General features: G+C 44.2%; 1 protein-coding gene across 4 annotated transcripts in view; it reads left to right on the plus strand.

The window, feature by feature from the left end:
- The first annotated feature begins 19077 nt into the window (after positions 1-19077).
- frem1a (Fras1 related extracellular matrix 1a) overlaps positions 19078-25223 on the plus strand; it is a 400521-nt gene continuing 394375 nt past the window's right edge. For 3 of the 4 annotated variants that reach the window (XM_060838775.1, XM_060838786.1, XM_060838793.1), the window contains exon 1: positions 19078-19126. The gene's annotated coding sequence lies outside the window, so the exon portion shown is untranslated. The remainder of the gene's footprint in view (positions 19127-25223) is intronic. The other variant, XM_060838803.1, reaches the window with a different exon arrangement.

A 25223-nucleotide genomic window follows, 5' to 3' on the forward strand; every position in this document is an offset into this window, starting at 1 on the left:
CCTGCTAACTGAAAAAGCATTCTTTCAAATTCCCTCTGAATCTCCCGTTCGTTATCCTAAAACTATGCATCCTCATGACTGACCCCTCAACCAAGAGGCACAGCTGCTCCCTACTCATCATAAGCCTTGTAATCTTATACACCTCAATCATGTACCCCCCCTTAGCCTTTTCTGCTCTAAAGACAGTAAACCAAGTCTATCTAGTGTTTCCTTACACCTCATTTACCTCATCCCAGGCAACATCCTGGTGAACCTATTCTGTACTCCCTCGAATGCAATGATATCCCTGTAATGAAGTGACCAGAACTGCACACAGTACTCCAGCTGTGGCCTAACCAATGCTTTGTACAACTCCATCATTATCTCCTTGCTCTTATACTGTATGCCATGACTGACGAAAGCAAGTCATAGAATCATAGAGATGTTCAATATGGAAACAGACCCTTTGGTCTAACTAATCCATGCTGACCAGATACCCTAAATTAATGTAGTCCCATGTGCCAACATTTGGCCCATATTCTTCTAAAAGTTCCTAATCATGTACTCATTTTAAATGTTGTAACTCTACCAGTCTCCACCACCTACTCTGGCAGCTCATTCCATATATGCACCACCCTCTGCGTGAAAAGGTTGCCCCTCATGTCCCTTTTAAGTCTTTTCCCTTTCACCTTAAACCTATACCTCCTAGGTTTGGACTCTGCTACTCTGGGAAAAAGATTTTGGCTATTCACCCTAGCTATGCCCCTTATGATTTTATAAACGTCTATAAGGAGACCCCTCACTCTCTGATGTTCCAGGGGAAATAGCTTTAGCCTATTCAGCAACTACCTCTAGCTCAAACCCTCCAAACCTGGCAATCTCCTTGTAAATCTTTTCTGAAGTCTTTAGAGTTTACAATAGTAGGGACACCAGAATTGAATGCTGTATTCCAAAAGTGGCCTAACCAATGTCTTGTACAATATGACATTTCAACTTCTATTCCCAAAACACTGACCAGTAAAGGCAAGCATATCAAATGCCTTCTTCATTTGTCTACATTTGACTGTTTTCAAGGAAATGTGAACCTGTACTCTCAGGTCTCTGTTCAACAAGACCTTACTATTACGTGTTTTAATCCTGAGCTGAAAAATGTGTTGTTGGAAAAGCGCAGCAGGGCAGGCAGCATCCAAGGAGCAGGAGAATCGATGTTACGGGCATAAGCCAATCTCCTGCTCCTTGGATGCTGCCTGACCTGCTGCGCTTTTTCAGCAACATATTTTTCAGCTCTGATCTCCAGCATCTGCAGTCCTCGCTTTCTCCATGTATTAATCCTGCCCTGATTTATCTTACCAAAGGCAGCACCTCATATTTATCTAAATTAAACTTCATCTGCCACTCCTTGGTTGATTTGCCTACTAGATCAATGTGCCATTATTACACTGAGGTAAATGTCTTCACTGGCTATTACAAAACTTATTTTGGTGGCATCTGCAAATTTACAAACCATACCTGCTGTTTTCATATCTAAATGATATATATAAACAACAAAAGGCAATGGACCCAGCACAGATCCTTGTGGCACACAGCTGGTCACAGGCCTCCAGACTGAAAAGCAACCTCCACCACCACGTTCTGTCTCCTACCTTCGAGCCAGATTTGTATTCAAATGACTGATTCTCCTTGTATTCCATGTGATCTAACTTTCCTAACCTGTTTATCACACAAGCCTGGTTGAACACCCCATATCCATATAGACAAGGTCCACCACTCTGCTTCATTAAACTTCTTCATTATTTGTTCAAAAAATTCAATTAAGTTAGTGAGCCATGATTAGTGAACCAGAAATTAGTGAGCTACACTCAAAACCCCATTTTGACTATCTATAATCAATATTTTCCTGTCCAAATAGATGTAAATCCTCTCCCTCAGAATCCCCTCCAACAACTTGTCAGGATCACTGGAATATAGATCTCTGGCTTTTCCTTATCACCTTTCTTAAATAATGGCACCACATTAGCCAACAAGTCTTCTGGCCCCTCATCAGTTGCTGTCAATGATAAAAATATCTTTGCAAGGGGCCCAACAATCACTTCTCTAACTCCACACAAAGTTCTGGGGTATACCTGATCTAGTCTCTGAGATTTATCCACCTTCATGTATTTTAAGACATCCAAGTCACCTTATCTGATATGGATACTTTTCAAGACATCAGTATTCATTTCTCCAAGTTCTGTAGCTTTCATATCCTTCTCCCCAGTAAAAATTGATGCAAAATACTCATGTTGTATCTCACCTATCTCCTGTGGTGTCACACATCAGCAGCCTTGTTGCTCTTTAAGGGGCTGTATTCTCTCCCTAGTTACTTTTTTGTCCTTAATGTATTTGTGGAATCTCTTTGGATTCTCTTTAACCCTGTTTCCCAAAGCTATCTCATGTCCCCTTTTTTTCCCCCTCCTGATTTCCCACTTGAGTATACTCCTATTGCTCTTCTTGTCTTCTAGGGATTGTCTTCTGGCTGGCTATACCCGACACATGACTCCATTTTCTTGACCAGAATCTAAATTTCTCTGGTTATTTAACATTCACAGCACCTCCCAGTCTTGTCCTTCACACTAACAGGAACATACTGCCTCAGGATTCTTGTTATCTCATTTTTGAAAGCCTCCCACTTTCCAGCCAATATTTTCAAGTCTTTACCTGCAAATCTTTATCAGTCTACGCTTGGAAAGCTAAACTGCCCTACATTACTACGCTATTATTTTTACAGAAAACTGTGATTTCCTTACAAATTTGCTTCTCAATTTCTTGCTGACTATTGGGGCATCTATACAACAATCCCAATAAGATGATTGTCCCTTTCGTATGTCTTAGTTCCACCCAAATAACTTCAACTGGGTCTACTCCACAAAATACCTCCCACTAAGTACAAGTGTAATGTTCTCCCTAATCAAACACGCCACTCTCCCTCCTCTCTTGCCTTCTTATCTAATCTTCCTATAACACCTACACCCTTGAACATTAAGCTGCTAGTCCTGTCCATCCCTGAGTCATGTTTCTATAACAGGTATGATAGCTGGTGTCCCATGTGCCTTCCTCATTATTCTATTCATATGCTCTGACAGCTTCAGAGATCAATGAATCCAAGGTCTCTTTGTTACTCTGAGCCACCCATTGTCTCATGGTTCATTAAATACTTTCTTATCTGTGCATTACCTCACACATATCAGCCTCACCAACCACTGCTCTGGTTATCTGAGCAAGCCATCTGTATCTTCCTGTATTCTTCCCTGTCAACCCCCACTAATCTTGGTATCATCTGCTGAACATTCTCTCGACATTTTCTCCTATGGCATTTATATATGTAACAAACAATAAGTCTTCCAGTAGTATACTTAAAAGGAAAATCAGGAAATCACAAAGGGGACATGAGATTGCTTTGGCCAAATAGAGTTTAAAAAAAATACAAAGAGATTCTGCAAGTACGTTAAGGGCAAAAGAGTAACTAGGGAGAGAATAGAACTTCTTAAAGATCTATGTGTGGAACCACGGGAGATGCATGAGACACTAAGTCAATATTTTGTATCAAAATTTACTGTTGAGAAGGATATGGAAGCTAGGAAGAGAGAGCAGTTGAACACATGACTGCAGAGATGGTACAGGAGGGAGGGATTCCGATACTTGGATAACTAGGGCTCTTTCTGGGATAGGTGGAACCTCTACAAACAGGTTGGTATACACCTGAACTAGAGGGATACCAATATCCTTGGGGGGAATTTGATAATTTGATAATGCTCTTCAGGAGGGTTTAAACTAATTCAGCAGGGGGAATGGGAACCTAAATTGTAAACAAAAATGGCTACTGCAGATGCTGGAAATTAGAGTCAACAGTGTGGTGCTGGAAAAGCACAGCAGGTCAGGCAGCATGTTTCGGGCAAAAGCCCTTCATCCTGATGAAGGATGCTGCCTGACCTGCTATGCTTTTCCAGCACCACACTCTTGAATCTAATTTGTAGCTCCAGTGTACGGGAGGTTGAGAGGAGTGAGGTCAGAAATAAGGTTTCAAGGTCGCATGAGTGTACCGGCAGGCAGGAAGGTAGTTTGAACTGTGTCTACTTCAACATCAGGAGCATCCGGAATAAGGAGGGTGAACTTGCAGCATGGGTTGGTACCAGGGACTTCAATATTGTGGTCATTTTGAAGACATGGATAGAGTGGGGATAAAAATTGTTGTTGCAGGTTCCGGGGTTTAAATATTTCAGGGAAGGTGGTAAAAGAGGGGGAGGTGAGGCATTGTTAGTAAAGGACCGTATTGCAGTGCAGAAAGGAGATTTGATGAGGACTCGGCGACTGAGGTTAGAAACAGGAAAAAAGGGGTTACTTGATGACAGTTTTCTATCTGCCTCTGAAAAGTTACAGAATTGAGGAGGAATGGATTGCAAACATGTTTCTGGATAAGAGCAAGAATAACAGTATAATTTTTATGGGATCTTTAACTTTCCAAATGTTAGAACATAGAAAAATACAGCGCAGTACAGGCCTTTTGGCCCTCGATGTTGCGCCGATCCAAGCCCACCCATCCTACACTAGCCTACTATCCTCCATTTGCCTATCCAATGCCCGTTTAAATGCCCATAAAGAGGGAGAGTCCACCACTGCTACTGGCAGGGCATTCCATGAACTCACGACTCGCTCAGTAAAGAATCTACCCCTAACATCTGTCCTACACCTACCACCCCTTAATTTAAAGCTATGTCCCCTCGTAATAGCTGACTCTCTACGTGGAAAAAGGTTCTCATGGTCAACCCTATCGAAACCCCTAATCATCTTGTACACCTCTATCAAATCACCCCTAAGCCTTCTTTTCTCCAATGAAAACAGCCCCAAGTGCCTCAGCCTTTCCTCATACAATCTTCCTACCATACCAGGCAACATCCTGGTAAACCTCCTCTGCACCCGTTCCAGTGCCTCCACATCCTTCCTACAGTATGGCGACCAAAACTGCACACAATACTTTAGATGCGGCCGTACCAGAGTCTTATACAACTGCAACATGACCTCAGGACTCCAGAACTCAATTCCTTTACCAATAAAAGCCAGTACGCCATATGTCTATTTACCTGGGTGGCAACTTTCAGAGATCTGTGTACATGGACACCAAGATCCCTCTGCTCACCGCTAGTAACTGCACTCCAAGATGAACCTTTACCATCAACTACTACCCTCTGTCTTCTTCCAGCCAGCCAGTTCCTAATCCAAACCTCCAACTCACCCTCAATGCCATACCTCCGTATTTTTTGCAGTAGCCTATCATGGGGAACCTTATCAAATGCCTTACTAAAATCCATATACACCACATCTACTGCTTTACCCTTGTCCACTTCTCAAAGAATTCAATAAGGTTTGTGAGGCACGACCTGCCCTTCACAAAACCATGCTGACTATCCTTGATCACATTATTCCTATCCAGATGTTCATAAATCCTATCCCTTACAATTCTCTCTAAGACTTTGCCCACAACAAAAGTGAGACTCACCGGCCTATAGTTACTAGGGTTATCCCTATTCCCCTTCTTGAACAAGGGAACCACATTTGCTATCCTCCAGTCTTCTGGCACTATTCCTGTAGACAACGAGGACATAAAAATCAAGGCCAATGGCTCTGCAATCTCCTCCCTTGCTTCCCAGAGAATCTTAGGATAAATGCCATCAGGCCCAGGGGACTTAGCTATTTTCACCCTTTCCAGAATTTCCAATACCTCTTCCCTACATATCTCAAAGCCATCCATTCTAATTAATTGTGACTCAATATTCACATCGGCAACAATGTCCTGTTCCTCAGTGAATACTGACGAAAAGTATTCATTCAGTGTCTCCCCAATTTCTTCAGCTTCCACACGCTAACCTTGACTGGACTTATTCCTACCCTAGTCATTCTTTTATTCCTGACATACCTATAGAAAGCCTTTGCGTTTTCCATAATCCTACCAACTAAGGACTTTTCATGTCCCCTCCCTGCTGCTCTTAGCTCTCTCTTCAGATCCTTCCTGGCTACCTTATAACTCTCAATCGCCCCAATCGAACCTTCACGCCTCATCTCTACATAGGCCGCCCTCTTCCCTTTAACAAGGGATTCCAATTCCTTATTAAACCACGGCTCCCTCACACGACCCTTTCCTCCCTGCCTGACAGGTACATACTTATCAAGGACACTCAATAGTTGCTCCTTGAACAATCTCCACATATCGATTGCGCCCTTCCCTTGAAGCCTACTTTTCCAAGCCACGCATCCTAAGTCAAGTCTCACCGCATCATAATTTCCCTGCCCCCAACTATAACTCTTCCCCTGCAGTGCACATTTATCCCTCTCCATCACTAGAGTAAAAGTCACCGAATTGTGGTCACTGTCACCTACCTCCAATTCTAACACCTGGCCTGGTTCGTTACCCAGAACCAAATCCAGTATGGCCTCACCTCTTGTTGGCCTGTCTACATATTGTGTCAGGAAACCCTCCTGCACACATTGGACAAACACTGACCCATCTAACGTACTTGAGCTATAGCTTTCCCAGTCAATATCTGGAAAGTTAAAGTCCCCCATAACAACCACCCTATTACTTTCACTCTTCTCCTGAATCATCCTCGCAATCCTTTCTTCTACATCTCTAGGACTATTAGGAGGCCTATAGAAAACTCCTAACAGGGTGACCTCACCTTTCCTATTTCTAAGTTCAGCCAAAACTACCTCAGATGGCGAGTCTTCATCCATCGTCCTTTCCACCACTGTAATACTATCTTTGACAAGCAATGCCACACCTCCCCCTCTTTTACCCCCACCTCTGACCCTACTAAAACATTTAAACCCTGGAACCTGCAACAGCCAATCCTCTCCCTGTTCTACCCATGTCTCTGTAATAGCCAAAACATCGAAATCCCAGGTACCAACACATGCTGCAAGCTCATCTACCTTATTTCGTATACTTTCGCATTGAAGTATACACACTTTAAGCCACTTTCCTGTTTACAGGCACCCTCCTTTGAGATTGATGCCATGTTCCTAACCTCCCTACACTCCAGGTCCTGCACCCTAAAGCTCCAGTCTAGGTTCCCATGCCCCTGCAGAGTTAGTTTAAACCCCCCAAAGAGAACTAGCAAACCTCCCCCCAAGGATACTGGTGCCCCTCAGGTTCAGGTGTAGACCATCCTGTTTATAGAGGTCCCACTTCCCCAGAAAGAACCCCAGTTATCCAGATACCGGTATCCCTCCCTCCTGCACCATCCCTGTAGCCACGCATTTAACTGTTCTCTCTCCCTATTCCTCGACTCTCTATCATGTGGCATGGGTAACAAACCAGAGACAACAACTCTGCTTGTTCTAACTCTGAGCTTCCAACCTAGCTCCCTGAAAGCCTGCCTAACATCCTAATCCCTCTTCCTACCTATGTCGTTGGTGCCAATGTGGACCACGACTTCGGGCTACTCCCCCTCCCCCTTAAGGACCTGGAAAACACGATCAGAGACGCCACGTACCCTTGCACCTGGGAGGCAACATACCAAATGTGAGTCTCTCTCACCTCCACAAAACCGCCTATCTGTGCCCCGAGCTATCGAGTCCCCAATAACTATTGCTCTGCTCTTCTCCACCCTTCCCTTCTGAGCAATGGGGACAGGCTCCGTGCCAGAGGCCTGAACCCCATTGCTTACCCCTGGTAAGTTGTCCCCCCAACAAGTATCCAAAACGATATACTTGTTCTTGAGGGGAACGGCTGCAGGGGGCCCCTGCAGTGGCTGCTTCCTCCCAGTCCCCCTCACTGTCACCCATCTGTCTGCAATCTTTGGAGTTACTACTTCCCTAAAGTCCCTATCTATGACCCCCTCTGCCTCCCGAATGATCCTAAGTTCATCCAACTCCAGCTCCAGTTCCCTAACATGGTCTTGGAGGAATTGGAGATGGGTGCACTTCCTGCAAGTGTAATCAGCAGGGACAACCATGGTATCCCTCACCTCAAACATGTTGCAAGAGGAACATTGCACTGCCTTCACTGCCATCCCTCTAAAAGTAACCTTTAAAAAAAAACTAGGTCTAAAGAATAGAACAAGCAAAATGTAGCACTTACCTGCTTACCACAACGGGTCTTATTATTAGGTTAGAGGAGGAGGGCGGGTGGGAGGCATTACCTCTGTAGTGCCTCAGGTTCCTCTCCTGCGCGCTTTTATAGGGGAAAAAAATCTACTCAGGTAAGCTTGCACTACACCAGCTTCCGGGTCCGTTCCGTGCTTTTTTTAAAAAAAAATTTCAAATTTAAACCGTTAAACAAACGTCACTGAACCTACGAGCAGCCACTGCCAAACATCCCTTACCTGCTCCGCTGAGAGACTGAGCTGGAAACTCTATAGTTCAAGTACTTTAGATGGGTCAGTTTTTGTCCAATGTGTGCAGGAGGGTTTCCTGACACAGTATTTAGATAGGCCAACAAGAGGTGAAGCCACATTGAATTTGATACTGAGTAAAGGTGTTAGATTTGGAGGTAGGTGATAGTGACCACAATTCAGTTATGTTTACTTTAGTGATGGAAAGGGATAGGTAGATACCACAGGGCAAGAGTTATAGCTGGGGGAAAGATGATTTTGATGTGATTACGTGAGATTTGGGATTTATAGGATGGAGAAGGAAACTGCTGTGGATGGGCACAATTGAAATGTGGAGCTTACTCAAGGAACAGATGCTGTGTATCCTTGACAAGAATGTACCTGTCAGGCAGGGAGGAAATGGTCAAACGAGGGAACCTTGGTTTAATAAAGAAGTTGAATCTCTTGTGAAGAGGAAGAAGGATGGTTATGTAAAGATAAGAAATGAAGGCTCAGTTAGAGAGCTTGAGAGTTACAAGTTAGGCAGGAAAGAACAAAAGAGAGAACTAGGAAGAGCCAGGATGGGACAAGAGAAGTCTTTAGAAGATAGGATCAAGGCAAACCTCAAGCTTTCTATCGGTATGTCAGGTATAAAAGAATGACTAGGGTGAGATTAGGTCCAGTCAAGGACAGTAGTGAGAACATAGAACATAGAACAATACAGCACAGAACAGGCCCTTCGGCCCACGATGTTGTGCCGATCATCTATCCTAGATTAAGCACCCATCCATGTACCTATCCAATTGCCGCTTAAAGGTCGTCAATGATTCTGACTCTACCACTGCCACGGGCAGCGCATTCCATGCCCCCACCACTCTCTGGGTAAAGAACCCACCCCTGACATCTCCCCTATACCTTCCACCCTTCACCTTAAATTTATGTCCCCTCGTAATACTCTGTTGTACCCGGGGAAAAAGTTTCTGACTGTCTACTCTATCTATTCCTCTGATCATCTTATAAACCTCTATCAAGTCACCCCTCATCCTTCGCCGTTCCAACGAGAAAAGGCCGAGAACTCTCAACCTGTCCTCGTACGACCTATTCTCCATTCCAGGCAACATCCTGGTAAATCTTCTCTGCACACTCTCCAAAGCTTCTACATCTTTCCTAAAGTGAGGCGACCAGAACTGCACACAGTACTCCAAATGTGGCCTAACCAAAGTCCTGTACAGCTGCAACATCACTTCACGACTCTTGAATTCAATCCCTCTGCTAATGAATGCTAATACACCATAGGCCTTCTTGCCACTCAGGTGGATAGAGCTTGTAACTTTCAAAGATCTATGTACATAGACCCCAAGATCCCTCTGTTCCTCCACCTGACTAAGAACTCTACCGTTAACCCTGTATTCCGTATTCTTATTTGTTCTTCCAAAATGGACAACCTCACACTTGGCAGGAGTTGAACTCCATCTGTCACTCCTCAGCCCAGCTCTGCATCATATCTAAGTCCCTTTGCAGCCGACAACAGCCCTCCTCACTGTCCACAACTCCACCAATCTTCGTATCATCTGCAAATTTACTGACCCACCCTTCGACTCCCTCATCCAAGTCATTAATAAAAATTACAAACAGCAGAGGACCCAGAACTGATCCCTGCGGAACTCCACTTGTAACTGGGCTCCAGGCTGTTGTGTTTGGAGCCCAAAGAGATAGGAGAGGTGCTAAATGAATATTTTTGTCAGTATTCACATAGGAAAAAGGCAATGTTGTCGAGGAGAATACTGAGATACAGACTATTAGACTAGACAGGATTAAGGTTCATAAGGAGGAGGCGTTAGCAATTCTGCAAAGTGTGAAAATAGATAAGACCTCTGGTCTGGGTGGGATTTTCTAAGGAGCTAGAGAGGAGATTGCAGAGCCTTTGGCTTTGATCCTTATGTTGTCATTGTCTGCAGGAATAGTAGTAGAAGACTGGAGGACAGCAAATGTTCACTTGTTCAAGAAGGGGTGTAGAGACAATGCTGGTAATTATAGACCCAGTGAGCCTTACTTCTGTTGTGGGTAAAGTTTTGGATTATAAGAAATAGTATTTATAATCAACTAGAAAGGAATACATTGATTAGGGATCATCAACATGATTTTGTGAAGGATAGTTCATGCCTCACAAACCTTATTGCATTCTTTGAGAAATGACAAAACAGGTGGATTAGGGTAAAGCAGTATGTGTTGTATATGGATTTCAGTAAAGCATTTGATAAGGTTCCCCACGGTAGGCTATTGCAGAAAATGGGATTGAGAGTGATTTAGCAGTTTGGATCAGAAATTGGCTAGCTGTAAGCTGGTGGTTGATGGGAAATATTCATTCTGGAGTTCAGTTACTACTGGTGTCCTGCAATGATCTGTTTTGGGGCCACTGTGTTTGTTATTTTTATAAATGACCTGAATGAGGGTGTAGAAGGATATGTCAGTAAAATTGCAGATAAGACTAAAATTGGTGGAGTTGTGAACAGTGCAGAAGGATCTTGCAGGTTACAGATGGACATAGATAAGCTGTAGAGCTGGACTTAGAGGTGGTAAATGGAGTTTGATGCAGAAAAGTGTGACATGATTCACTTTGGAAGCAGTAACAGGAATACAGAATACTGGGCTAATGGTAAGATTCTTGGTAGTGTAGATCAGCAGAGAGGACTTGCTGCCCATGTGCATAGCTCCCTGAAAATTACCACCCAGGTTGATAGGGTTGTAAAGAAGGCATAAGGTGTGTTAGCTTTTATTGGTAGAGAGATTGAATTTCAGAGCCATGAGGTCATGCTGCAGCTGTACAAAACTATGGTGTGGCCGCATTTGGAATATCATGGACAGTTCTGGTTGTCACATTATAGGAGGGAGGTGGAAGCTTTGGAAAGGATGCAGAGGCGATTTACCAAGATATGGAGGAAAGACCTTATGAGGAAAGGTTGAGGGACTTAAGTCTGTTTTTGTTAGAGAGAAGAAGCTTGAGAGGTGACTTAATAGAGGCATACAAGATGATTAGAGGATAGGGTAGACAGTGAGTGCCTATTTCCTCGAATAATGATGGCTAGCCTGAGGGGACATAGCGTTAAATTGAGGGATGATAGGACAGTGAGCAGATATACTCAGAGAGCATGGAAGAGCATGGAATGCCCTACCTGCAACAGTCATGTGAACTCACCAACATTAAGGGCATTTAAATGGTCATTGGATAAATATGGTCATTTGTGGGTGGCACGGTGGCACAGTGGTTACCACTGCTGCCTCACAGCGCCATAACCCCAGGTTCAATTCCCATCTCAGGCGACTGACTGTGTGGGGTTTGCACGTTCTCCCCATGTCTGCGTGAGTTTCCTCTGGGTGCTCCGGTTTCCTCCCACAGTCCAAAGATGTGCGGGTCAGGTGAATTGGCCATGCTAAATTACCCGTAGTGTTAGATAAGGGGTAAATGTAGGGGTATGGGTGGGTTGCGCTTCGGCGGGTTGGTGTGGACTTGTTGGGCTGAAGTGCCTGTTTCCACACTGTAAGTAATCTAATCTAATATATGGGTGATAAATGAATAGTATAAGTTAGTTGGGGTTTAGTTTGGTTTCACAGGTTGGTGCATCATTGAGGGCCGAAGGGCCTGTATTGCACTGTAATGTTCCATGTTCTTTTAACACAATCAGTTTAAGCGTACTAGCAATAGAAATTCAGTACAGTGATAATGTATGTCATGACTTGTCATAATTGTGTGACATCTGCCTGATGCACACTCAAATACACGTAGGCATCCATCTTAAAGCCAGCCCAATAAAGACTGAGTGCAACACTCGCAACGTTTGACACCATCCATGACAAACCAGTCACTTGATTGTAAGGTCCCAGGGAGTGTTGCTAAACAAAGAGACCTTGGAGTACAGGTTCATAGCTCCATGAAAGTGGAGTCTCAGGTAGATAGGATGGTGAAAAAGGCGTTTTTGTATGTTTTCCTTTATTGGTCAGAGTATTGAATACAGGAGTTGGGAGGTCATGTTGCAGCTGTACAGGATATTGGTTAGGCCACTATTGGAATATTGCATGCAATTCTGGTCTCCTTCCTATCAGAAAGATGTTGTGAAACTTGAAAGTGTTCAGAAAAGATTTACAAGGATGTTGCCAGGGTTGGAGGATTTGAGCCACAGGGAGATGCTGAACAGTCTGGCGCTGTTTTCCCTGGAGCATTGGAGGCTGAGGGAAGACCTTATAGAGGTTTACAAAATTATGAGGGTATGGATAGGATAAACAGACAAAGTCTTTTCCCTGGGGTGGGCAAGTCCAGAACTAGAGGGCATAGATTTAGGGTGAGAGGGGAAAGATAGCAAAGAGACCTAAGGGTCAACTTTTCATGCAGAGGTGGGACATGTATGGAATGAACTGACAGAGGAAGTGGTGGAGGCTGGTACAATTGCAACATTTAAGAGACATTTGGATGGGTATATGAATACTAAGGGTTTGGAGGGATATTGGCTGGGTGCTGGCAGGTGGGACTAGATTGGGTTGGGATATCTGGTCGGCATGGACGGGTTGGACTAAGGGTCTGTTCCATGCTGTACATTCTATGACTCTATGACTCTAAGAGCATGCATCATTCCAATGTGTCAACAAGATCAAGAAGCTCTTGGATGGATCAGCGTCAGTGAGGTGCGCTCAGTGAGATACCCTCAGACTGATTGGGATAAGTTGAAATATCTTTTCAGTGACCAAGGTAAGTGAGAGGCCTTTGGAGTGACCCAGAGTCAGTTAAAAGAGTTGAGATGCCCTTGCAGTGATCAGGGTTAGTAAGCGGCCCTCAGAGAGGTTGGCATCAGTGAGAAGCTTAAGGTGTGATCATGGTAAGTGAGATATGCCTTCAGTGAGGCTGGGGTCAGTTAGAGGCCACAGAGTGACGGCAGTCAGTGAGAAGCCGATGGAGTGACTGAGGTCCGTGAGAAGCCAGTGATAAGTAGCGAGTAGATTGGGATAGAGTCACCTGGAGAGAGAGCCAGACCTGTGGTGTAGACTGCAGATTTCACAGGCCTGTGAAATGGCCAGGGAACAGGAACATACCCAGAGCAAGTGAGCGATAGGCAGTAACATGGCAATAGCATGCAAGGGATTGGGACAGAACGATGTTCCACCTGTTAACTCTGAATGGCTGATTTGCTGAACACACAATCTTAGCTAATCAGCAGCAAAATTCCAATTCTCCAGCCCAGACTACATTCTGGGTGCAAAGAGGGAAATAAATGTTTATTTGAGTTCACCTGCACATCATCTAACCTCATCTGCTGTATCCATTGTTTCTGATGTGATCTCTATATCGGGGAGAGGAAACGTAGACTTGGTACCCGTATGCAGAGCATCTGTGGTCTCCACACACTAACAAACCTGACCTTTGGGTTGCCATCCACTTTAGTTTCCCCTTCCACTACCCCAGCGACATGTCCTTGGCCTCCTCCACTGTCAGAGTGAGGTCAAATGGAAACTGGAAGAACAACAGTCACATCTTCACATTTGCCTAATCCCATGTCTAGTCCCACCTCTTCTCCTCACCTTCCTGATCTGTTCTAACCTCTCCATCTTCCTACTCACCTACCTCCCACTGACTAATCACAATAACCCCTACAAGGATCCACCTATCACCATGCCAACTACCCTTTCCCCAGCACCAATCCGAGCCCTCTATTTACTTCTCGGTTCCCCTCCCCCTCCCCAGTCCTGACAGAGTTTCGGCACAAAATGTTGAGTTTCATGCACTTCAGATGCTGTTTAACCTGCTGTGCTCTTCCAGCTTTATATCTTCACATTTGAATTTTTCTGGATAGATTGGAGCAAGAGAAATACATCAACTGAGAGGAAAGAAAAGTTTGATAGTTTAATGGAGCTGTTTCAATTTCACTTCTAACATTTTTGTTCTTAAGAGATTTTCCTTTCTTGGAGTCAGAGAGAGACTGTGTGCGAGATAGAATGAGAAATTAATCAATAGAGAGAATTTACAAGAATGTCTCCAGGGAACAGGCTCAGTTGGAACTATTCTCCCAAGTGAAGAAGACTGAGAAGAAATCTGATAGAGGTTTACAAAATCACTGGTGGTCTGGACAGAGTAGATAGAGAGAAGTTGTTTCTGCTTAATAAAGGAATATAGAAAGACAGGGCACAGATTTAAAGTGACGTGCAAACAAAGCAAGGGTGACATGAGAAAAAAGTTTCTTATTCAGCACTTATAACTGGTATGGAATGCACCTGCCGGAAATGATCAATTGAAGCATTCAAAAAAGCATTGGATGATAATTTGGATTAATGTGCCAAGATGTGGGGAGATAGCTGGAAATTGGCATTAGATAATGATGCTCATTTGAAAAGCCAGTCGGAATGAAAGACTGAATGACCTCCTTCTGTGCCACAACACTTCCGTGATTCTAGGTGAGGTATGCACCTCCTGCACCATGCCTTAGTGTTGCGCATGCCTGCACCCCTGAAATGTCAGCAAGCCCTCTAGATGGATCATATTGAGGCCAGTGAGCAGCTATAAATTGCAACTCATGTAAGGTGAATATCCTTATACCTAATTCAGAACATCTGAGAATAAATGTTGGTTTCAGCATTCAGTGATGGACCATCACGAAGGTAGGTGGAGCATGAAACTTACCTCCATCACTAAGACATGCTATTCAATGGCACTGATTGAATAGACCAATATTAAGTCTTTCATGAATCCGAGACTGTATTATGTCTAAATTTCATATGTGGGACAAAAAAATGTGTCTCTTGTTTTAGCTACCGTTAAAGCTGTAATGAGATACCAGGGAATGTGTGGAATAAGACACACACTTAAAGTACAATTTAATTATTTGTCAGTCTTTTGCAGTTGGCATGAAGGTTTAGTGAACTAAGAGGAAGCTTGGTTTACCATAGATAGCATAGAGGCTGCAGGATCTTACAGCAAAAGGTTAGGTTAGAGGCCTCTTGCCTGCTTTTGGATGCATCTGCAATCTTCAAGATTAGGAGGTTGAGAGGCATCCTTATAGAAGTTTAAAAAATAATGAGGTGTACATGTAGAGGTAATGGTAGTCGTCTTTTCCCTAGAATGGAGATTTCAAGACTATGGGCACATTTTTAAAGTGAGAGAAGAGAGATTTAAAGAAGATATGGGGAGGGGGCAAATATTTTACACTGAGCATGGTTCACAAGTGGATGAACTTCCTGAGGAAGTGATGGACGTGTGTAAAATTACAAACTTGAAAGACATTTGGATAAGTGTATGAGTTGGAAAGATTTGGAGGGATATGGGCCAGAAGCAGTCAGGTGGGCACAGGTTTAATTTAGGATCATGTTTGACTTAGAACATAGAACATTACAGTGCAGTACAGGCCCTTCGATGTTGCGCCGACCTGTCATACCAATCTGAAGCCCATTTAACCTACACTATTCCATGTACGTCCATATGCTTGTCCAATGACGACTTAAATGTACTTAAAGTTGGCAAATCTACTACCGTTGCAGGCAAAGCATTCCATATCCTTACTACTCTCTGAGTAAAGAAACAACCTCTGACATCTGTCCTATATCTATCACCCCTCAATTTAAAACTTCTGCTCACCATCACCATACTTGGAAAAAGGCTCTCCCTGTCCACCCTATCTAACCCTCTGATTATCTTGTATGTCTCTATTAAGTCACCTCTCAACCTTCTTCTCTCCAACAAAAACAGCCTCAAGTCCCTCAGTCTTTCCTCGTAAGACCTTCCCTCCATACCAGGCAACATCCTAGTAAGTCTCCTCTGCACCCTTTCCAAAGCTTCCACATCGTTCTTATATGTTCTGGTTGGACCGAAGGGTCTGTTTCCATGCCTTATGACTCTATAAGTCTATTAGATCCATTTTCTTACTTTCCAGAAATTTCACCTCATTCAAGAAAGAACTTAAAGAAATGAATCTATTGAACCATTCCATGTATCATTGTGAATATTGTAATTCACAAGTTTATAGTTTTGAAAACCTGTTGCATTTTTGTACTTAAAGTAAAATACAGAAACATAGAAGCATAGAGATAGGAGTGGGAGGAGGCCTTACAACCCTTCATGCTTGCTTCGCCATTCATCACAATCATGGCTGATCATCCAACTCAATAGTCTAATCCTGCTTTCTCCCCACAACCTTTGATCCCATTCACTCCAAGTGCTATATCTAGCCACCTCTTGAATGCATTCAATGTTTTGGCATCAACTACTTCCAGTGGTAAAAGGTTCCACAGGATCATCACTGTTTGGGTGAAGAAATGTTTCCTTATCCCTATCCTAAATGGTCTACCCATAATCCTCAGACTATAACACTTGGTTCTGGAAACACCCACCATCGGGAGTATCCTCCCTGCAATTACCATTGCAGGTTCTGTTAGATTTTTATTAGTCTCTATGAGATCTCCCCTCATTCACCTGAACTCCAGTGAAAACAATCCTAATCTAGTCAATTTCTCCTTGTACGTCAATTTCACCATCCTTGGAATCAACCTGGTAAACCTTTGTTGGACTCTCGCGACAGCAAGAGAGCATCATTCATCAGAAAAAGATGTTCAATTTCTGTGTTTTTTTTGGTGATGAATTTTGTGTGTTGATACATCACAATAACATTTGAAACTCTCAGTGAGTCCAGTTCATGCTCTACTTCACTGGTCCACAGGGTAGACACACTGGTATTTTATTTCCAATATTACTGATCAGAGGAATTCCCTTTCATGAGGTATGAGTACTTAGCTGCAGGTGATCTCCATATTTTAAGGAAATGTCATTTGCCGTTTATTCCAGCGTTGCTTTAAGACCCATTTTTTTGCAAGACAGTCTGTGGGAGACAGACCCTCAGATGCTTGAAGGTGAGCTTGAGAGATTCAATCAGTTGACGAAGCAGAGATGATCAACAAGATATGCTGTAGGTTTTAATTGATAAGCCTTGTTGCCTCAAGAGCCCCACCCATTCCCTCTTAAACATCTCTCTGTTTGCCCATCACTGACCAAACCTACACCCTTTTCCTCATATCACAGACAACTCCTCTCCCCCACCTTCGTGCTCCCACTGTTGAGCTGTTCCCTGTTAATATTTCATAAAAGTTATTCACTGTGTTTAATCTCAAAAAGAACCAGTCGTGCCAGTAAATATAATTAGCACAATTGAAACTAGCTCAACTTACCAAGTGGAAGCAACCAAAATTGCAATCATCTAACTCTTCCACTGGTAACCATTTAACTTGCCAAATGGCAACCACTAAATTAGCCAAACTTGTAAATATTTAACTGTTCTGGAAAAGGAAGAAGATGGTCTGCACAAAAGGGTTTTGGACTAGGGTAAAATAGATTTTGTTAAAATAAAACAGAAAAGAGCCAAAATGGGATGAGAAAAACTACTTAAAGATAGATTTCTAAACAGAACAGTAGGAGGCATTCAAAAACACACTAAGAGGGATAAATGCCCAATATATTACTTTAGGGTGAAACATAGGAACAACAACTCCAGAGAACTATAGATGTCTAGGAATATTTAGGTCTGTATAAAAAGTAAAAAGAGAGATGTATAACAGATCCAAAAGGAGCAAAACAATGGAGGCTCTAGAAGAGTTTAGAAAATGCAGGAGGAATCTCAAGAAAGCAATTAGGAAAAAAAGGGGGAGCATGAAAAAGCACTAGTGGGCAATATTGCCAGTATATACTACAATTATATTAAGTCAGAAAGATTAGGACCTGAGGGCACAGCCCAGAGTGAAAGGACAATTCTTTAAAAATGGGACGAGGACGAGTTTCTTCAGCTAGAGGCTGGTGAATCTGAGAGACTCATTGCCACAAGAGGCTGCAGAGGCTAAGTCATTGAGTGTATTTAAGGCAGAAATAGATAGTTTCTTGATTAGTAAAGGGCTTCAAGAGGGGAAGACAGGAAAATGGGTTTGAGAAACATATCAGCCACAATGATAGTGAAGATTCAAATTGCCAAATGGCCTAATTCTGCTGCTGCATTTTAGGGTCCCAAATTTCACTTGACAACTGATAACATATTGCATAATACAGAAGTATTAGAAGAGAATAATGTCAAGGTATCGAGATATTGTGTTGAATTAAGCAATCAACGGGCAGAGGGTAGAGTGGAAAAACAAACTCAGATGCTGAATAGAAGGATAGACTCAAGTTTGAATGGAAGAAGACACTGGGAACGGCTTTTACATTTATTTTAGGATAAATGCCAGATCAGGAATGCAGATGCAATTGCAATCCCAGATTGCAATCAATTTATTTAACAGTATGATTTTTAAACAATATATAAAGGCATTTACTTGCTGTTGAACTGCACACCAGAGAAAGGGTTAAACGTTTGTTCAAATGAACATCAATGTAGATCCAACACAAAGCACCAATCTTTACACAAAACACAGCTGTCTCAGTAATGCTGTCTGCTCCCCATGACCCAGAAACTCCTGTTTTACATTTGCATGAAGTTAATCAGATGAAAACAATGATGATCCCCTTTACCATACCAGTGTAATTGTAAAGCTATGAATGTGTTGTCACAGTTCTTTGAGCTGGGAGGTGCTTTGATCTTTGGTTTTGCTGTTTATCTTCACTTCTTTCCAGTTTGATTAGCTTTTTAAGCTGGTAAACTCTTGAGGGAGCTTCCAAACGCTTAATGACAAGGTATTCTGTTAAGAGAAACACTAGAAACAGCTTGAATTTTCCAGCTGGAGTTTGTGGACTGCAAAGTCTGAGTGACTGTGAATAAAACTTCTCACTGCAACCTATGGAGTTAAAGGTAATGAGACTGCTGACGAACAATAACTGTGGCTGATAAAAAAAACTTGGATCAATCAATTTGATTCTGAAACAAATGAGGAATCTCAGAAGAAGGAAGTATATGCTTTTAATATGAATATTAAATCCAGGACCAATTGTTCTTTGTTAGTTCACATAATTAATTTTAACATGTGCTCTTAATTGAGCTGTTTTCTAAATAGACTCAGAGGTGAACATTTAACTGCATTTTGAGGATTGTTTGATTTAAATGTATTTCTAAATAGGTACACAAGTAAGGGAAGTGATATTTGTGTTGTTTTGAGGTAAACTGTTTTGTTAGATGTCTACATATCCAAATAATATGGAATAAGAAATAGTTGAATCTTTAATTTAACAAGAACTATTTTATATCACATCTGATGTTTTACTGAGGAATTCAACTTTGTTGAACGGTTTTTATGCAAAACTGTATTTTGATTGATTTGGGTAATGCCTTCGCCTGTAGATTTATATCTTCAGGGGTGAGGACTGAAACAGCTGTACTTGAGGATTAGTGTTGTTTATGTTGGGTTCCTTTTTGTTATTTTCTTTCCTGTGCCACAAAGCACTTTATGTCTGAGTATAAAAGCAGATGTTGCACTTATCATTATCACAAAATTTGAGATTATGAATGCAACAAATGTTGGTGCATGCCCTTCATTGGGATCAAATGTATTTTCTTTCCAATTTGATAGTTAGGTCTCACTGTGCATAGAATAGGGTTGAGAAAAGTGTATGTGACAATGCATTCAAGTTACTATTGGTGCGTAATTACCATGCATGGGGGAATAAGGGTCACCAGTTTAGATAATGTATTTGGCAGAGAAAAATTTTTAGTGTGTCATTTTCTTTACATTTTCTACAAAGTACAGAAGTTAATTTTCAGTGATCAATTTTAATGCAAGAGAACTAACAGGTAAAACAGATCAACTCAGGGCATGGTTGGGAACATAGCTCTGGGATAACACAATGATTACAGAGACATGGCTCAAGAATGGACAAGACTGGCAGCCGACTGACTATAATTCTATTAGTTTTAAAATAGTAATTGAACAGAATAGACCATATCCAAAATTTAAAGTTCTAAATTGGAGGAAGGCTAATTTCGACGGTATTAGATAAGAACTTTCAAACTTTGATTGGGAACAGACGTTTGCAGATAAAGGGAAGGCTGGAAAATGGGAAACATTCAAAAATGAGATAATGAAAGTCCAAAGACAGGAGTTTCCTGTTAGGGTAAAAAGCAAGTCTGGTAGTTGTAGAGAATACTGGATGACTAGGGAAGTTGAGGTTTTGGTCAAGAATAAGAAGGAAGCATATGTCATGTATAGACATCAGAGATCAAGTGAATCGTTAAATGATATAAAGGCAGTAGGAGTAAACTTAAGAGGGAAATTAGGAGGGCAAAAACAGACAAGAGATAACTTTGGAAATAGGGTTAAGGAGAATCAAGAGGGATTCTACAAAAACATGAAGAACAAAAAAGTAACCTGAGAGAAAATAGGACCCCTTAAAGATTAGCAAGCCTGCTCATGTGTGGAAATGCATGAGATGGGGGAAATATTAAACAAGTGTTATGCATTAGTCTTTACTGTGGAGAAGGACATGGAAGCTAGAGAACATTGGGAAATAAATAGCAACATCTTGAAAATGTCATACTAGAGAGCAGGAGATGCTGAATGTCTTAAAACACATAAATGTGGATAAATCTCCAGGACCTGATTAGGTGTAATCTAGAAATTCGTAGGAAGCTAGGGAAGTGATTGCTGGGTCCCCTGTATCATCGATAGCCACAGGTGAAGTTCCGGAAGACTAGAGAATGATTAATTTACAAAAGGTGGTAAGGAAAAGCCAGGGATCCATAGACTGGCAAGCCTGACATCAATGGTGGGCAAGTTATTGGAGGGGATCATGAGGGATAGGATTTACGTTTATTTGGAAAGACAAGAAGTGATCAGGGATAGTCAATATGGCTTGGGAAATTGTGTCTCATTAACTTGATTGAGTTTTTTGAAGAAGGAATGAAGAGGATTAATGAGGGCAGAGTGGTGGATGTAATCTATATGGACATCAATAAGATGTTCAACAAATTTCCGCATGGTATACAGTGAGAGGTGGTTGATGGAAAATATTCAGCCTGGATCTGGTTACTAGTGGTGTGGCACAAGGATCTGGATCAGTGGTGCTGGAAGAGCACAGCAGTTCAGGCAGCATCCAACGAGCAGCGAAATCAACGTTTCGGGCAAAAGCCCTTCATCAGGAATAAAGGCAGAGAGACTGAAGTGTGGAGAGATGAGGTTGGGGGTGGGGAGAGAGTAGCATAGAGTACAATAAGTGAGTGGGGGAGGAGATGAAGGTGATAGGTCAGGGAGGAGAGGGTGGAGTGGATAGGTGGAAAAGGAGCTAGGCAGGTTGGACAAGTCTGGACAAGTCATGGGGACAGTGCTGAGCTGGAAGTTTGAAACTAGGATGATGTGGGGGAAGGGGAAATGAGGAAGCTGTTGAAGTCCACATTGATGCCCTGGGGTTGAAGTGTTCCGAGGTGGAAGATGAGGCGTTCTTCCTCCAGGTGTCTGGTGGTGAGGGAGTGGCGGTGAAGGAGGCCCAGGACCTCCATGCCCTCGGCAGAGTGGGGGGGGAGTTGAAATGTTGAGCCACAGGGCGGTGTGGTTGATTGGTGCGGGTGTCTTGGAGATGTTCCCTAAAGCGCTCTGCTAGGAGGCGTCCAGTCTCCCCAATGTAGAGGAGACCGCATCGGGAGCAACGGATACAATAATTGATATTAATGGATGTGCAGGTAAAACTTTGGATGTGGAAGGCTCCTTTAGGGCCTTGGATAGAAGTGAGGGAGGAGGTGTGGGCACAGGTTTTACAGTTCCTGCGGTGGCAGGGGAAAGTGCCAGGATGGGAGGGTGGGTCGTAGGGGGGCGTGGACCTGACCAGGTAGTCATGGAGGGAACGGTCTTTGCGGAAGGCGGAAAGGGGTGGGGAGGGAAATATATCCCTGGTGGTGGGGTATTTTTGGAGGTGGCGGAAATGTCGGCGAATGATTTGGTTTATGCGAAGGTTTGTAGGGTGGAATGTGAGCACCAGGGGCGATCTGTCCTTGTTACGGTTGGAGGGGTGGGGTCTGAGGGCGGAGGTGCGGGATGTGGACGAGATGCATTGGAGGGCATCTTTAACCACGTGGGAAGGGAAATTGCGGTCTCTGAAGAAGGAGGCCATCTGGTGTGTTCTATGGTGGAATTGGTCCTCCTGGGAGCAGATACGGCGGAGGTGGAGGAACTGGGAATACGGGATGATATTTTTGCAAGAGATAGGGTGGGAAGAGGTGTAATCCAGGTAGCTGTGGGAGTCAGTGGGTTTGTTAAAAATGTCAGTGTCAAGTCGGTCGTCATTAATGGAGATGGAGAGGTCCAGGAAGGGGAGGGAGGTGTCAGAGATGGTCCAGGTGAATTTAAGGTCAGGGTGGAATGTGTTGGTGAAGTTGATGAATTGCTCAACCTCCTCGCGGAAGCACGAGGTGGCACCAATGCAGTCATCACTGTAGCGGAGGAAGAGGTGGGGAGTGGTGCCGGTGTAATTACGGAAGATCAACTGTTCTACGTAGCCAACAAAGAGACAGGCATAGCTGGGGCCCATATGTGTGCTCACGGCTACCCCTTTGGTCTGGAGGAGGTGGAAGGATTCAAAGAAGAAATTGTTAAGGGTGAGGACAAGTTTGGCCAAACGTGACAAGTGTGTCGGTGGAAGGGTACTGTTGGGGACGTCTGGAGACGAAAAAACGGAGGGCTCGGAGGCCCTGGTCATGGCGGATGGAGGTGTAGAGGGATTGGATATCCATGGTGAAGATGAGGCGTTGGGGGCCGAGGAAACAGAAGTCGTGGAGGAGGTGGAGGGTGTGGGTGGTGTCTCGAACATATGTGGGGAGTTCCTGGACTAGGGGGGATAGGACAGTGTCAAGGTAGGTAGAGATGAGTTCAATGGGGCAGGAGCATGCTGAGACAATGGGTCGGCCGGGGTGGTCAGGCTTGTGGATCTTGGGAAGGAGGTAGAACCGGGCAGTGCGGGGTTCCCAGACTATGAGGTTGGAAGCTGTGGATGGGAGATCTCCTGAGGTGATGAGGTTCTGTGTGGTCTGGAAGATGATGGTTTGGTGATGGGGGTTGGGGTCATAGTTGAGGGGGCAGTAGGAAGAGGTGTCCTTGAGTTGGCGTTTGGCTTCAGCAGTGTAGAGGTTAGTGTGCCAGATTACCATTGCGCCCCCTTTATCCACTGGCTTAATGGTGAGGTTCGGATTGGAGCAGAGGGATTGGAGGGCTGCGTGTTGTGAGGGTGAGAGGTTAGAGTGGGGGAGGGGGTAGACAAGTTGAGGCAGTTAATGTCCCAGCTGCAGTTGGAAATGAAGAGGTCGAGGGCAGGCAATAGGCCAGTGCAGGGTGTCCAGGTGGATGCAGTGTGTTGAAGGTGGGCGAAGGGGTTCTCGGAAGGTGGGCGGGAGTCCTGATTGTGAAAGTAAGCTCAGAGGAGGAGGCGACGGAAGAATAGTTCGACATCATGGCGTCCTCCGAGTCGTCGAACAATTCTTCCTTCGCCTCCGCCTCCGAGCACGCCGTAATGTCGAACAATTCTTCTGTCGCCTCCGCCTCCGAGCTTATTTTCACAATCAGGACTCCTGCCCACCTTCTGAGAACCTCTACGCCCACCTCCAACACACTGCATCCACCTGGACACCTCACACTGGCCTATTACCTGCCCTCAACCTCTTCATTTCCAACTGCTGCTGGGACATTAACCACCTCAACCTGTCTACCCTCCTCCCTCACTCTAACCTCTCACCCTCACAACGCGCAGCCCTCCAATCCCTTTGCTCCAATCCCAACCTCACCATTAAGCCAGTCGATAAAGGGGGCGCAGTGGTAGTCTGGCGCACTAACCTCTACACCGCTGAAGCCAAACGCCAACTCAAGGACACCTCTTCCTACTGCCCCCTCAACTATGACCCCACCCCCCATCACCAAACCATCATCTCCCAGACCATACAGAACCTCATCACCTCAGGAGATCTCCCACCCACAGCTTCCAACCTCATAATCTGGGAACCCCGCACTGCCCGGTTCTACCTCCTTCCCAAGATCCACAAGCCTGACCACCCTGGCCGACCCATTGTCTCAGCATGCTCCTGCCCCACTGAACTCATCTCTACCCACCTCGACACTGTCCTATCCGCCCTAGTCCAGAAACTCCCCACATACATTTGAGACACCACCCACACCCTCCACCTCCTCCACGACTTCCGTTTCCATGGCCCCCAATGCCTCATCCTCACCGTGGATGTCCGATCCCTCTACACCTCCATCTGCCATGACCAGGGCCTCCAAGCCCTCCATCTTTTCCTCTCCAGACGTCCCCCTTCCACCGACACACTCATTCGTTTGGCTGAACTGGTCCTCACCCTTAACAATTTCTCCTTTGAATCCTCCCACTTCCTCCAGACCAAAGGGGTAGCCGTGGGCACACATATGGGCCCCAGCGATGCCTGTCTCTTTGTTGGCTACGTAGAACAGTTGATCTTCCATAATTACACCGGCACCACTCCCCACCTCTTCCTCCGCTACATTGATGACTGCATTGGTGCCACCTCGTGCTTCCGCGAGGAGGTTGAGCAATTCATCAACTTCACCAACACATTCCACCCTGGCCTTAAATTTACCTGGACCATCTCTGACACCTCCCTCCCCTTCCTGGACCTCTCCCATCTCCATTAATGACGACCGACTTGACACTGACATTTTTTACAAACCCACCGACTCCCACAGCTACCTGGATTACACCTCTACCCACCCTATCGCTTGTAAAAATGCCATCCCGTATTCCCAATTCCTCCGCCTCTGCCGTATCTGCTCCCAGGAGGACCAGTTCCACCATAGAACACACCAGTTGGCCTCCTTCTTTAGAGACTGCAATTTCCCTTCCCACGTGGTTAAAGATGCCCTCCAATGCATCTCGTCCACAACCCGCACCTCCACCCTCAGACTCCACCCCTCCAACCGTAACAAGGACAGAACGCCCCTGGT

The sequence above is a fragment of the Hemiscyllium ocellatum genome, chromosome 2 (assembly GCF_020745735.1).
Source record: "Hemiscyllium ocellatum isolate sHemOce1 chromosome 2, sHemOce1.pat.X.cur, whole genome shotgun sequence".
NCBI lineage: Eukaryota > Metazoa > Chordata > Chondrichthyes > Orectolobiformes > Hemiscylliidae > Hemiscyllium > Hemiscyllium ocellatum.